The sequence below is a fragment of the Vulpes vulpes genome, chromosome 5, assembly GCF_048418805.1.
Source record: "Vulpes vulpes isolate BD-2025 chromosome 5, VulVul3, whole genome shotgun sequence".
Lineage (NCBI taxonomy): Eukaryota > Metazoa > Chordata > Mammalia > Carnivora > Canidae > Vulpes > Vulpes vulpes.
Window position 1 is genome coordinate 25,960,478 of NC_132784.1, and position 14,111 is coordinate 25,974,588.

The following is a 14,111-nucleotide window of genomic DNA, read 5'->3' on the forward strand; positions in this document are numbered from 1 at the left end:
AGCAGGCTCCCCACTGAGCAGGGAGCCTGATGCAGGGCTCCACCCCAGGACCCCGGGATCATGACGTGAGCCTAGGGCAGGTGCTTAGCCGACTGAGCCACCCAGGCACTTCTCACAATTTCTTCAAGGTCTTCAGCATGGATCGAAAAATTACTGTCCCACAGTTTGTGGATGTTTTAAAACGTGGTTTGTTGGACTAAAACAGAGGTGGAGAAAAGGCAAGTCTCATTCTAAAGCTTTGAGCCTGGAGAGGGAAAATTTTACTAATAGCAAAATAACACTCAGGGGCTATTTATAAATGGGTTTCCTTTTATGCAGAGTTTGAATCGGTGCAGGGGTTGGGGACAGGAGGCTAGGTGCTTTCCTCTTTATTTTTTTTTAAGTCAGAAACCTGTTATTTGTTAGGGGACAGAATCAGAAAGCCATGTGATGTAAAGGAAGAGAGCACGAACTAAGATTTGGTTTCAAATTCATTCAAATAGCTTTATTCAGCACATGGTCATTGAGTCATTACCACCACGTGGTAAATACTTCCCTCGGGCCCAGAGATAAGATGGGGGAACAAAATAGCTGCAGTTCTTGTTCTCATGTGACTTACAGTCTAGTAGAGAAAATTCAAAGAAAAGCTTGCACACAGATACATAATTACATGTACTGTAAAAAAAAAAAAAAAAGTGCTGGGAACTTGAAGAGCTATCAGTGGCCCTGATTCAGCCTGGGGGGAGACAAAAGTGAGTCCCTAAAGAGAACATTCAAGCTGCAATTTTAAAGATAAAAAACCTAAGGCAGGGGCAGATGTCCACACCGAAGGTAGAGCGTGCACAGCAGTCCTGCGGTAAAGACATGTTCAGTCCATCCTCGCAAGTAATGAGCGACTGTGTCTGGGTATCCTCGGTCTAGAAGAGAGAGAATCATCTGTTGCTTTCTGAGTAACCATTGGCAAGCTACTTGGCCTCCTTACATCCCAGGGTCCGACTCTGCAGGATATTGGGGTCATTAAATGCTATAAATCAAATTATATCGAGATAATTAAATATTGTGAAAATAAAGGATAACTAAGCGACCGTTTCCTGTACCTAAGAGGGCCTGGCATCTAATAGATGCTGAATAAAACGAAGTTCCCCTTCCCTTCCTCAAGCTGAAATTATACTAAGTCATTCTACTGCAGTAGCTTCAGATATAATGAAACTTTTCGTATGATTGACTGTCTGATATTCCATGTGCCAACTCAAAGCCATCTCATGTTTATTTATTTAAGGTATTCTTAGTCTTGTCACTCATTCCTCAGATCAACTAGTTCGTTTCCATTCTTACGGGCTCCAATTAGATTGAACACAACGCCTTTTCTTCTCAGAGCTCACTGGCATCGTGAACCTACTCCCCTGGTGTATTAGGGTTCTCCAGAGAAATAGACCAAGGGGATGTGAATGCGCGTAGAGAGCGAGAGAAGGATTTATTTTAAGGAATTGGCTCTGTAGACTGTGGGGGCTAGCAAGTTTGCAAGCGACAGAGCAGGCAGCAGGCTGGGGACCCAGGAGAAAGTTGATGCTGCATCTTGAGCATGAAGCCAGTCTGGAGGCTGAGTTCCTTCTTTGTAGGGGGACCTCAATCTTTCTTCTCACAGCTTTCAGCTGATTGGATGAGGGCTACCATACCCATACCACAGGGCATGGACAGTAATCTGCTTTTCACAAAGTCCACTGATTTCAGTGTTGATCGCGTCTAAGAAATGTCTTCACAGCAGCATATAGACTGGTGTTTGACAAAGAAGCTGGGTGCCATAACCTAGCCAAGATGACTCATGAAACCAACCATGGCCCCTGGCCAGGCTGATCCAATGTGAGATGAGTGCTTTACCCAAAGGCTGCTGCCCCCTGTCAGGGGCTGCTGGGTCTCTGGAGTGGCCTGAGGACACAGAGTGTGGATATGAATGCATGCCAGCTGACCTCTGAGCTGGTGTCAGGGGCCTGTGGATTCAAGACATCAGGGAAGGCCACGGCGAGAGAGAAGTTCAGACACAGAAGAGCATCCACACAGGAAGCAGGAAGTGAGCAGAGACCGTGTGGCCAAGGAAGGCTTGATTGCTTAGAAGTCAGCAGGGGACAAAGGAGACCAGAGAATACCAGGGCAAAGCAGGAGATGCGCCATCAGGCACAGAGAGGGGCACGAGGCTGGCAGTGCTCAGCAGCAGTTGTTGAGGAGTCAAAAAGATAACTGGAGCTCCAGAGGTACATTCTTGCCAAGTGATATTTTGGTTTCCACCCGAGTCCCAAAGGTACAGCTGTGGTTATGCCTGAACAGTGCTCCGGAACCCCCGGTCCACCAACTTCTTCCGCATTGTCATACGTTGTCTTAGTCTGTTTGGAGGGCTGTAGCAAAATACCACAGATGGGGTAACTTCTAAACAGCAGATACTGATTTCTCTCAGTTCAGGAGGCTGATCTCTGGTTTATAGAAAGCCATCATCTCCTTGTGTTCTCACACAGCAGCAGGGCTGAGGGAGCTTGGTGGGGTCTATTGTAGGAGGGCACTAATCCCATTCATCATGGCTCCATTCTCATGACCTAGTCACCTCCTAAAGGCCCTGCTTCCTAAAGTCATCACATAGGGCATTGGGATTTCAACACATGCCTTCAACATATGCACAAAATAAACATTCAGATCACAGCGTTTTCTGGCTGCAGACCTTGGCTTGCCTCCCAATCCACCTTGGGTAATGATTTTGAAATTTGAGCCCCAGCTTTCACATCTGTAAAATGGAAATAATAATGTTACAGTCCGGACCTCATGAAAATTAAATGAGATAATCAGTATATCAAAAGCTGTTAACATTGTACTTGGTCAGTAGTAGGTGTTTAATAAATGTTACCCATTATCATAAACTGTATCCATCTCCTCCATTGGAACCATGTTGGAAAGTTAATCTCGGCCACTAAGAAAATGCCTCTTCTTTATGCATGTGTCTAATGAGATAATTTTTAAAATTCTGTAGATGTTAACATACTTCTATTATATTTAATTTGTGTTTGTTCTGGACCTTCTGTATCTGCCACTAAAAGTTAAGATCTTATAATGTCCTTCATATTCCCCAGAATGTCTCACAATTCCCAGGGACTATTATAAAAGTTAGCAAACATTTATTGAGAACATGCTATGCTCAGGGTCCCATACCAGATGCTCTTCACTACAGTGGATTAATGTGTCTACCAATACAGAAAATTTTCATGAACTGCATACAAAGTCTCACCACCAAAGTGAGAGCATAATAATATAAACCTGGAGAACATGCAACTGGGTGACTGAGGGTAATTTCAAAGACAAGCTCAAGATCCAGTGAGCCATGATCAGTTGTTGGTTAACATATATGCAATATCTGCTCTATGCAAGCAGGACACTCCTTAGCTTTAAAAGTGTTATAAGATGACCCGACATAAAGATATACTCTCTGTTTAGTCATTTTTCTTTGAAGAGGTGATCTATGATTATAAATTTTCATTAGATACTAGCAGCATTCTTGACACTAAACAGACAGGGCGAGTTGCTAATCACAGCAAGGGTCACTTATTTTCTGTTTTGGGTCACTTATTTTCTCTATTGAAGGAAAGAAACATGACAGCTCTCTGTTCATAATGCCAAATTCAAAAATCCATTTTCTTTTTTTAAAATCCGAGTATCATGTTCCTTCTAACCATATTTCCCCTTTAAACCTGGTTACTCACTCTTGTCTCCATAGTTTGCAAGACCCTCCTTAGTAAACAAGACACACTACCTGCAGGAATCGAAGGTTGAAGGAAAACTGAACCCCATGACCAGGTTGTAGGAGCAGAGGCATAGATTATGTCCTCAGAGTCGCTGCATGCATTGTCCGTGGGCCTCCTTCCGTAGAGCCCGAACAGCCAAACAGTGTATCTTCCCATGAATATATTATCAGTACTAACTTGACAATCTTGCTGTTGACAGTATTGATCGTACTTCACGTCACTCCCCCTCCTGTGGTCCAAAACCAGATCCAACACCCCTGAGCCCACACTGGGGATACAGCAGCTGAAGGGCCAACTGCCAAAGGATCTGGAACAGAGTCTTTCCAGCCTCGGCACCTGACTTCCTGGCTGCCTCTCGTTCAGGTCTCATTGGTTGATGTGACAGCTGTGGTTTTGACAATGAGCTTGGTGTTGGGTCAAGTTTTTGTTTGGCTGACTTACTGCCTCATGTGCCATTTTCCTTGACTCACCCTTGATTACAGGGAATGTTCTTTATTACCTTTTAAAATCATATGATATCCATAAGCAAAGCTTTGGATTAGAGTTTTTGAAAGCATTACCCATGACTGATTTTTTTTTTTCAATGCTGAAATGTAAGAAGTAGGGCTAGAGCCAGCCGAAACCCTGTGTTTAGCCCGGCAGTGTATCAAATATCATTTGTAACTTCAGAATAAAGTGCACAGAATTTTTTCCCTTCCTAGGAACCTGGATGCAATGCCTGCTGGTGTAAACAATTTATAAATGCAAAAGCAGTAAGCAGTTTTATATATTAGCAAGGGTGTGAGAATCTCCCTTTCCCCAAATTGTAAAAGAGTAAATATTTGTGTTATAGGGAATGAGAAGTAACAATAAGTATAACTCTATTGATATAACAGCTTTAATCCTATAGTTATAAGACAGGTCACTTGCAAAACTTGCTTACACAAGGAAAACATTCTCGGTGTTATTGTTTTTCTACTTATTTTTAAAATATTTATTTATTTATTTATTTTAAAGTAGACTCCATGTCCAGTGTGGGCTCAAACTCATGACCCTGAGATCAAGAGTTGCACACTGGACTGACTGAACCAGCCAGGCATCCCTGCTGTTTTTTCAAACCATAGGATACCATCCCCCTCAAAACAGACTGTGATAATTAATGTCAATAGTATGAAAATTCTATGTCATGTAATTTATTTCTGCTTTGTTATAAGAAGGCCAAATTGACTGCCAGCATTAGAGATGTTGAAAATAATGCTGTATGTTGATGAAATAATTCATTGCTTCTATTGATTCTCCTAATTATACATTGGTATTTTTTTAAAGATTTTATTTATTTAATCATGAGAGGCACAGGGAGAGAGAGAGAGGCAGAGACACAGGCAGAGGGAGAAGCAGGCTCCATGCAGGGAGCCCAACGTGGGACTCGATCCTGGGACTCCAGGATCAGGCCCTGGGCCAAAAGCAGGTGCTAAACCACTGAGCCACCCAGGGATTCCCTAAATTGGTATTTTAAAGAACTATCTTTGTTGTATTTTTAATCATATATATAAAATATCTAAATATTACAGAAATATATAAAGCAGAATATAAGAGTCTTGCAGAAACTCTTACGTAAACAGTCTGGTGAATGTTCCTTCAAATGTTTCTCACCAGGGATGCCTGGATGGCTCAGCGGTTGAGCGGTTGAGTGGTTGAGCGTCTGCTTTCGGCTCAGGTCTTGATCCTGTGATCCAGGACCTGGGATCGAGTCCCATGTCGGGCTCCCTGCATGGAGCCTGCTTCTCCCTCTGCCTGTGTCTCTGTCTCTCTTCTGTGTATGTCTCTCATGAATAAATAAAATCTTTAAAAAAAATTTTTCTCTCTATATTCTAAATGTATATGGATATAATTTTTACCAAAATGATAGCATCCTATAATTCTTCTCAGTGACTTCATTTTTTAAATTTATTTTAATTTCTATATTTAATATTTCTTAGACCTCTCTTCCATTTCATGTCTAAAATTGTCTCATTCTTTGAATATGTACAAGCAGTATAGTTAGGGATTCGTGGGCTCTGCAACCAATTGGCTTGGTTGGGTCCGAATTCTAGTTCCACCATTAGTAATTCCCTGATTTTGACATGTTATTCAACTTCTCTGGATTTCACTTCCTGAACCCGTAAAATGTGATATTAACAACATCTACCTGAAAACAGTTGGTGTGTGGAATGGAGAGGTGCTGTTTAGCAGTTGGTAAGAGAGCAGCTATGACCGTGTGCTGGATGTCTTGTTAGCAGTGCCGTGTCGATAGGCCTTTCGATTCACTGCAGTTTTTATTCTCATAATACAATAGTGAACATCCTTCTCACTGCAGCTGTACCAATGTTGTAAGTATTTCTGAAGGTCAAATTTTGGGAAGTATAATTTTTTAATCATAGGTGATACACATTTTTTTCAACTGATAGATATTGCAGAGTAACCAACCATCTCCAAAACTGTTTACACTATAAAGAAGAGGGAAATCGAGTAAATTTGGGATTATGAGAAATACTTTATTATATCTTTTCCCTATACATAAAAATGCACAGAATTTTTGTTTTTAACAAACGAGCAGGAGATTGCTGTTATACAGCATATAATAAATTAACACTTATCCATAAAAGTCAGAAAACATTTTCTTCTTGTTTTTTTAAGATTTTATTTATTTATTCACGAGAGACAGAGAGAGGGAGGCAGAGACATAGGCAGAGGGAGAAACAGGCTCCATGCAGGGAGCCTGATGCGGAACTTGATCCCAGCACCTAGGATCATGACCTGAGCCAAAGGCAGATGCTCAACCGCTGAGCCCCCCAGGAGTCCCTGGAAAGCATTTTCTATGTGATCCTCACCATCCTCACGTTTCTACGGCATCTTTGAGCCCTCTTTCCTCAGAGAAATAACTCATAATAACTTATCTATGTTAACTATGGACTGTTACTATGATAATCGGATACTATGTACTGCAGAAAATGATATTCCATCAGGCAACTACTCAAATACCTACCAATCAGATATGTAACAAATGCTTGTGGAAATTAATAAGGTGAGATATGGAATAATTATGCCATCTTCTCTAAGTATGGCAACATTCCTGAAACCCAAATTGAACACATCACCTGCCAACTCTACCACATATCCAGAATTGAGATTGTTCCAGGCTACTTTTCTAAAGTCACATTAGATCTCAAGGAGGGGGAGATCATCTTGATTCCAATTGCCTTTAAGGTTTAGTAATAGATGTTATACGGTGGCATGAGGGAGCATTCCCTCAAACAGTGAGCACTGAAAAGCAAATCTGTTACACATCTGGAAATATATATTTATTTCTAATTCTTTGGCATTAAGTTAATTTGAGATTTTTTCAGGGATAATAACATCTGATACAATGACACCCTAAGAGTCACTAGACCTCTCTCAATATAAAGTCTTTAAGGGAGGAAAGTTATTTTCTTCTACTTTTCTAGGTTCTTTATCTGGTCTAATAATTAAATTGACATAAAACAGATTAACAAGAGAAAACCAAATTTAGTTACCTATGTACAGGAGCCCATTAAAATATGAGGCCCAAGGGTAAATCAAGCAGTTGGGGCTTATATGCCATCCTGAGCTAAGAAATGGGGTTGGGGCCCAGGGCTTTAAAGGGAAGGAGGGTAATTCACAAGACAACAAGGAGAACAGATGTCTGGTAAGTAGATGTTCATTCTGCTATAGGTCTTTCGGATAAAAGTTATCTCTGATAATTTTCTGTCTGGACCAGGCTCCCTACCTAAATTATTTTAAGTAGTCAAAGGAGAGGAGAAAGTTTTTCTTTAGTCTGCTGGGTTTTAATTGCCTTCAGCTCAAAATAATCCACATGCCAAAGTGGCATATTTTGGTGGCACATATTTTCCTCCCCTTAAGCCAAAAAAAATTTTTTTAATAATGAAGAGTTTTTGCATCTCATTAACAGAAAGGTAAAGATAGTTATATAGAAGTTTCCAAAGGTAAACCTGTTCTCATATACAACAGCAAATAATGTGCTCTTTACAAATTTTTATTCGTTTCCATGCTCATTGTTTACGAGCCTAGAAATCTGCACAATGGAATTTTTAAATGAAATAAATAAAAACACTTGAATATTATAATGGAGAATTTTATTTCACCCTTTCTCAAAATAGGTTAGTAGGTGGCACTGGTATCTATCAACTTCAGAGGCAGTTGAAGTTGCCTTTCGAAAAATGGGAATTGGGGGCCAAATAAAAAATTAATGCCCATCTATATCTAAAGAAAAGTTATTCAGAAACAGTGTTTACTTGATATAGTTTTATATTTAACATATTTTGGACATAATCAATTCTCTATCTTATCCTTTAAACTATAATTTGTGTATAATAGTAAAGCCTAATTCTTTGGAAATAATGCTCAGTGTAATTGGCAATTGTAGAGTTTTAAAGTATATTATAGAATAGTCTGTCACTTGACACTAAATTGAAATTTTAAAGAAAATGATGGAAATAGCTGTGAGGGGAAAAAAGTAGCCTTTTAAATCTAATTTGTTATGCACTGCAGTAGGGTAATGGATGCAATGAAAGTTCTTTTATGGAGTTCCCATGTCCAAAAGGTATTTAGGTAGCAAAAGATGTTAAGCAGACCCCCTGCAATCCCCCTTTAACTGAAGATAGCAGGAAATAAGGAATATAGGTCTGTGTCCTCCTGATTTTTATTTCCTTAGGAGTACGACTTATGCAAAGGACACCTTAGGCTGCTTAGCAGATCACAAAGGGTGCACTAGACCCCCTTGCTGTCTGCTTAAATAGAGTGATCTGAAGGATGGCTGAAACCATACCGGGAGTTCAATCCTTCAGGTGGGTCTTTTCAAATTCCAATAGTGAGGAGTTACTGGAGAATTGGTGAGGATTTCACTAGGCCCCAGCAGGTTTGAGATCAAAAGCTCTGGTTAAATAAAAGCCTGTTGGGAAATCTTAAAACCTCTTTGTAATGTAACTTTAAAAAGTTAATACAAAGAACCCTTAGACTGAAGCCCGTAACAGCACGAACAAAGAGTATATCAAAACTGATTCCATTAAGAGAGAGCGGACATACAAATTCACTTAATTTAAAGAGCAATCCAGTTATATTACTATGTGAGAGAGTAGAACTTATACCCATACCATCGAGCCCATTTAGAAGATGTGCTCATTTCTCGCCAGACTTGATTCTTTGTCATTCAGATATGCTTTTTAAACAACATATATATTCATTTTCTGAAAGAGAAAGAGCGATGTGCATTTAAATTCACTCCTAAAGAAGATACTTTTAAAACAAATTAAAATTAAACTTGATGGGGACCCATCAGTCAGTTGGCTATCTCCTTTTCATGGTGTCAAACTGCTAATTGCCCATTCTCCTTAAAATAATAAACCTTGAATTGATATTGATTGGTAGATCATTAATGAGTGCATTAATTATGATATAATTTTTGTAATTAATACCAATCCATTTCTTCACAAGTCACACACTTTTATTAACTGAACTCATCCATTAATGGTTTAATGATAATATTCTGCTCAGTCAACAACCACCCCCCAAAAAATCTTCATTTGGTTTTAATGACTGAATTTTGCAATTAGTTTTGAATCTTTTAAAACACTTTCGTGTATTCAACATTTCTCTTATTTTCACATTAGGTATGTGATGGGTGGGTTAAGTATTGCTTATCTTTTTGTTTGTAATAAATGGGGATACTGATGCACACTTGGTAGGACAAAATAATGTGCTCTCGATTACACAGCCACTTTGAGAAGGCTTGGACCAGAACCTGTAGCTCCCAATGTCAAGCCTAGAAATTTTTCAACTGAGCCATGTCTCACAGTTCTCAGAAGGTAATTGCAACTTATGTTAAAAGATAAACTGAGGCGTATTAAGAGTTTATATGAGCAACAATTGATTCAAATAGGGCGGCATCCAACCTAGCAGATAGAAAGGAACTCTGTGGAGCTGTACCAAATGAGAGACCTTTCTAGGTTGCAGGGAGCAGGAACAGGAAGTTACACTAGACAAAAAAGGAGCTGGAGATTGCAGGGTCACTCCCCTCTAGGGGATGGCAGGGGCCTATCTGGTGCTGATCAGGGGATCCCCAACTGACTGGTTTAAGATTCCATTTCTAGAAGAGCCAAAATGGTAATTAAGTCTCAGTTTTGGCACACGGGCTTAGTATAAAGCACTCTATCTTGGGCCTGCTGTCTGGTTTTTAAGTCACACACAACTGTATTTATTCCAAAGAACTCCTTTCCAAGTGTGGTCATTATCGATAGCCAGCCAATAGCCTGAAATTCTCATATTGATAGATGGAGAAACTGTGGTTTGTGTATGCATATTCAATTTGTTATCTGCATTTTGTCTTGTCTTCTTTGCTCATATCTTCTTTTTCCTCTCTCCTTCCACCTCTGTTCTGCTCTCAACGTGTGATCTGATTAATGACGAGGAAATCAAAAAAAAGGAGGGTGGCATATTAAGTCTCTGGGAGTTTCTGTGGGAAAGACATAAAAAGCTCTGGAAAAGGGGCAAGTATTCCTTGAATGAAGCATTCCAATGAGTTGTTTGTTGTTGTGTTTTGTTGTTGGTGGTTGTTTTTTGTTTTTGTTTTTGTTTTTACCAAGTACCAGCAGTCCCTTAAAAAAATATGAACAAAGATCTCAATTTTACTGAAAATAATTTTACATTTTTGACAATTCTGCATCCTCAGAGAGTCTCCACTGAAACAGTTGAGCCAGAACCCTACCCTCCGACAAGTGTACCATCAGACATTGGTCTGCTTAAAGCTCATCAGCGAGCAACTATTGATGTCTGTCCATCACATACCTATTCCTTATCGATTACATATATGCTCATACCAGTACAGTTAACTGGTCAGATGTTATTGGAGGATAGATAATTCTGCTCCAACACTGACTCCATGGTCAGTGGGAACTCTGAGACTAGCTTATCCCAATTGGATATTTTGGATACTTTTATAGACATACTAAGACTTTACTATTCCTGGAGTTATTGCTTAATTGTTTAGTGGGCTTTGAAATTTTAAATCCATTCCAATACATATTCTAGTATTTGAACTCAAGTCTTGAATTTCATAAGTTCAAAAATCACTCCTCTAGCAATAAATACGTTGACCTTAAAAGGTATTCTTTGAACCCTTGGCACACCATCAGCAAGGTTCTGGACACTAGAATAACTAAATAAAAGAGGTTATTTTAACAGTATGTATTACAGAACCAGTTTTAGGACATTTATAATTTTGTGGTGGGTGGAATACCTGCAAAGATGACACACAAATTCAAGAATCATTCCATATTGTTTCTTCAGCGACTACCACAGGATGTGTGATAGATGCTTAATAAATGCCAACTGAGCTAATGAATAAAAAATAGATGAACAATTAGAGGACAAAATGAAACAGATGATTATGTGTTGAATTTTTTTCAGTGACCAAAGGAGAAAAAGCAAAAATTAATATCTAGAATTTTTCAAAGTGAAGATAGCTGTCTTTTCTTACTAATAAATAATGCATGTTCACTGGAAAGTATTCAAATATCTCACAATAATTCCTCTATTAAAGAAAACCAGTTTTAATGATTTAGTATATGTTGTTCGTCCATGTACATTAAACGTCGACATTTTTTAAAACAAAATTGGAACCAAAATACATGTATGTTTCTTTCAATGGCTGACTTTAAAAATTTAACAATACATTGCTTATACCTTTCCATAACACAAATGTCTCTCTTTAATTGGCTAAGGTAGCTCATATTTTATATATCTAGTAATGTATTTAGCTCTATTTTGATTGTATATTGATATTTTGATTATATTAAATTTTTTATTCTCATAAAGGACATTTCAATAAATATCTTTTAACATTTTTCAAGTTCAGATTTATTTTCTTGGCATAAATTCTAAGACACAAGATGGGTTTAAAATGTTGAAGTATTTTGGTAGAATTATTCTCTAAAAAGGTTGTGTCAGTTTATGCTCCCACCAACTATGCATAAGCCATTTTCCCTATACGTTAGCCTGGATAGAATTCATTTAAAAAATCATTGATAATCTAATAAGGAAAATAATCACATTGTTTTCTTTTTTTCCTTACTGTTGCCTTAAATCTTAGACTACATAGGGACCTTTTAAATAAATCAGTCATTTGATAAATCACACAAGGCCCAGCCATGGAAAATGTCAAGTACCAAATTGACTTCCTTCTCCTCCTATCTAACACCTTACTGGAGTGTGTCTTTGCAGTAGATGTGAATCAAAGAAATAAGAAGATCTCATTATTGGGTTAAAAACACTTAGGAAAGATCAAATCTATGTATTAAACTTTAAAATGAGAAGCTTTTGATTATTGAGGACTATAATTACTTTTCATTACTATTCCCCTCTATTCAGATGGGTAATTAAGTAAGTAAAACAGTCCTCAAAGTATATGACACTGTTTTAGAATGCATTCTTCAAGTCATCTTACTACCAGTAATAAGACAACCTACCTGTAACACTTTTGAAGGCTCCAGTGGGGTTGTCCACCACACACTCTCCAAGCTGCTGACATGATGTGAGGATGGGAGAATCTGTGAAACAAACAGATGTGTCTATGAATATACCATTAGCAACATGAATGAAAACCATTCTATATTTCCATAGTCCTAGTCTGTTTATGTGCCAAACCTTGTCATAGGAAAAGAAATTGCACTTTTATCATTCTATCCCATAGAGTGAACACTGGTCAGTATCTCCTGCCCATGAAAAATGGCAGGATCTTTGTGGGAAAGTCCTAAAGGTGTCATATGTTTCTTTACAGAAAAGAACTTGGTCAGCACTTCCCTATAGCCTGCCCTTGATTATTGAATTGTCCGTATTCTGAAGGCAAAAGGGTAAAGATCTCCAGCCCTATTATTTTAGTACTCACTACAAAAGGAGTGTAGTGAGCTACCTGGTATTTTCACTGAGAGATAGTAGTTGTGTTAGGTGTCTACTATTATGTAAAAAATAAACTAAAGTGTAGTGCTTTAAAACCCCACACATTTACTATCCTACAGTTTCTGTGGGTTTGGAATCTGGCACTAGGACAGAAGTTGTAGACTTTTACAACCTAATCAGGGAAGTAACATCCAATCATTTTGTCTGTATTCTATCACTAAAAGCAAGTCATTAGGTTCAGCCCATACTCAAGGGGAGAGGATTAGACAATGTTGTGAATACTGAGAGGTAGGGATCATCAGAAGCCGTCTTGGAAGGCTATCCACGACAACAAGTGGTTTCTCATTTGATGGCAGTAGAGGACCCGGTGGGAAAGTGGGAAGGAGAATGCCAGGAAACATGGTGGAAGAGGAATTCCTTGGGAATAAGGCAGATAATACCCTAGTGATATACACACTGTCCATAAACACATAGAATATGGGGGTATTAGCTGCCTTGAGAAAGTGTGTTAAGTCCCAGGTCAAATTAGTATGTACCCTGTCAAAGCAATAATGCCTCTAATTACAAATACAGTGGGAAAAATCAAAACAACAGGTATTCCAGAGTGATGACAGCAAAACCCAAGACAAAGACAGTAATTGATAACAAAGAAACACAGACTCAAGCAAAAGGGAAAATATTCCATAGCAAATGTAAAAAAAGATTAGAATTCTTATTCCCTTAAAATGCTGTATCTAACAATTAACATTGACAAAATGAAATTAATGACATTCAAAAGAGTCTGAATCTGTATTTATCCTATCAAACATATCCACATGCCATTTATTTATCATTTGGCAAGTGGAAATTTTGAGTTTGTTTTGCCAAAAACATAGACCTAGTGGTAATTTACTGTTTACCCTTATTTTGTACCCACCCCTCACTTTGATGGGATAGTTAGTCAAGGTAGGGGTGTGTTTGGGGACCACAGAACAGAATATAGAAAGTATAACTCACCAATCTACACAGAAGTAGGGGACTCATTCTTATGGTATCTTTGTTATTAGCACGGCTGTTCTAATCAGTTGAGCTAATCAGCTGAGCATATGCGTGTGTGGGTTATATACGTATTTTTATGATAACAAAAACGAACAGAGATACAGCGGATAAATTGTCTTAACAGGTTATGCTTGGTTTTCGTGTAAAAACTTACTAATTAATGCAAGTGTTGCAATCATTTTTATGACATTCCTCAAAGATGGCACTTTAAGGGTTATGCCATATGCTGATTGACAGCAGCCATAATTCCATACAATGAGACTGTATCATATTGTTTGAAGTGAGGTGATACTCATCTCTTGAAACTGATCAAACATCCTACTGCATCAAACAGTATTACAACATAATCATGCTGTATGTGGG

General features: G+C 38.5%; 1 protein-coding gene across 3 annotated transcripts in view; it reads right to left on the minus strand.

Annotated features, from left to right (window-relative positions):
- Positions 1-457: 457 nt before the first annotated feature.
- Positions 458-14,111, minus strand: part of GTDC1 (glycosyltransferase like domain containing 1) — a 428,467-nt gene continuing 414,813 nt past the window's right edge. Inside the window, exons 15-19 of one of the 3 annotated variants that reach the window (XR_012001510.1) lie at positions 12,281-12,361; positions 11,053-11,149; positions 8,912-9,004; positions 5,929-6,119; positions 458-2,749 (exon numbers count right to left, since the gene is read on the minus strand). The gene's annotated coding sequence lies outside the window, so the exon portion shown is untranslated. Of the gene's footprint in view, positions 2,750-5,928; positions 6,120-8,911; positions 9,005-10,369; positions 12,362-14,111 lie in introns of those variants that run through there. The other 2 variants (XR_012001509.1, XR_012001508.1) reach the window with 2 other exon arrangements.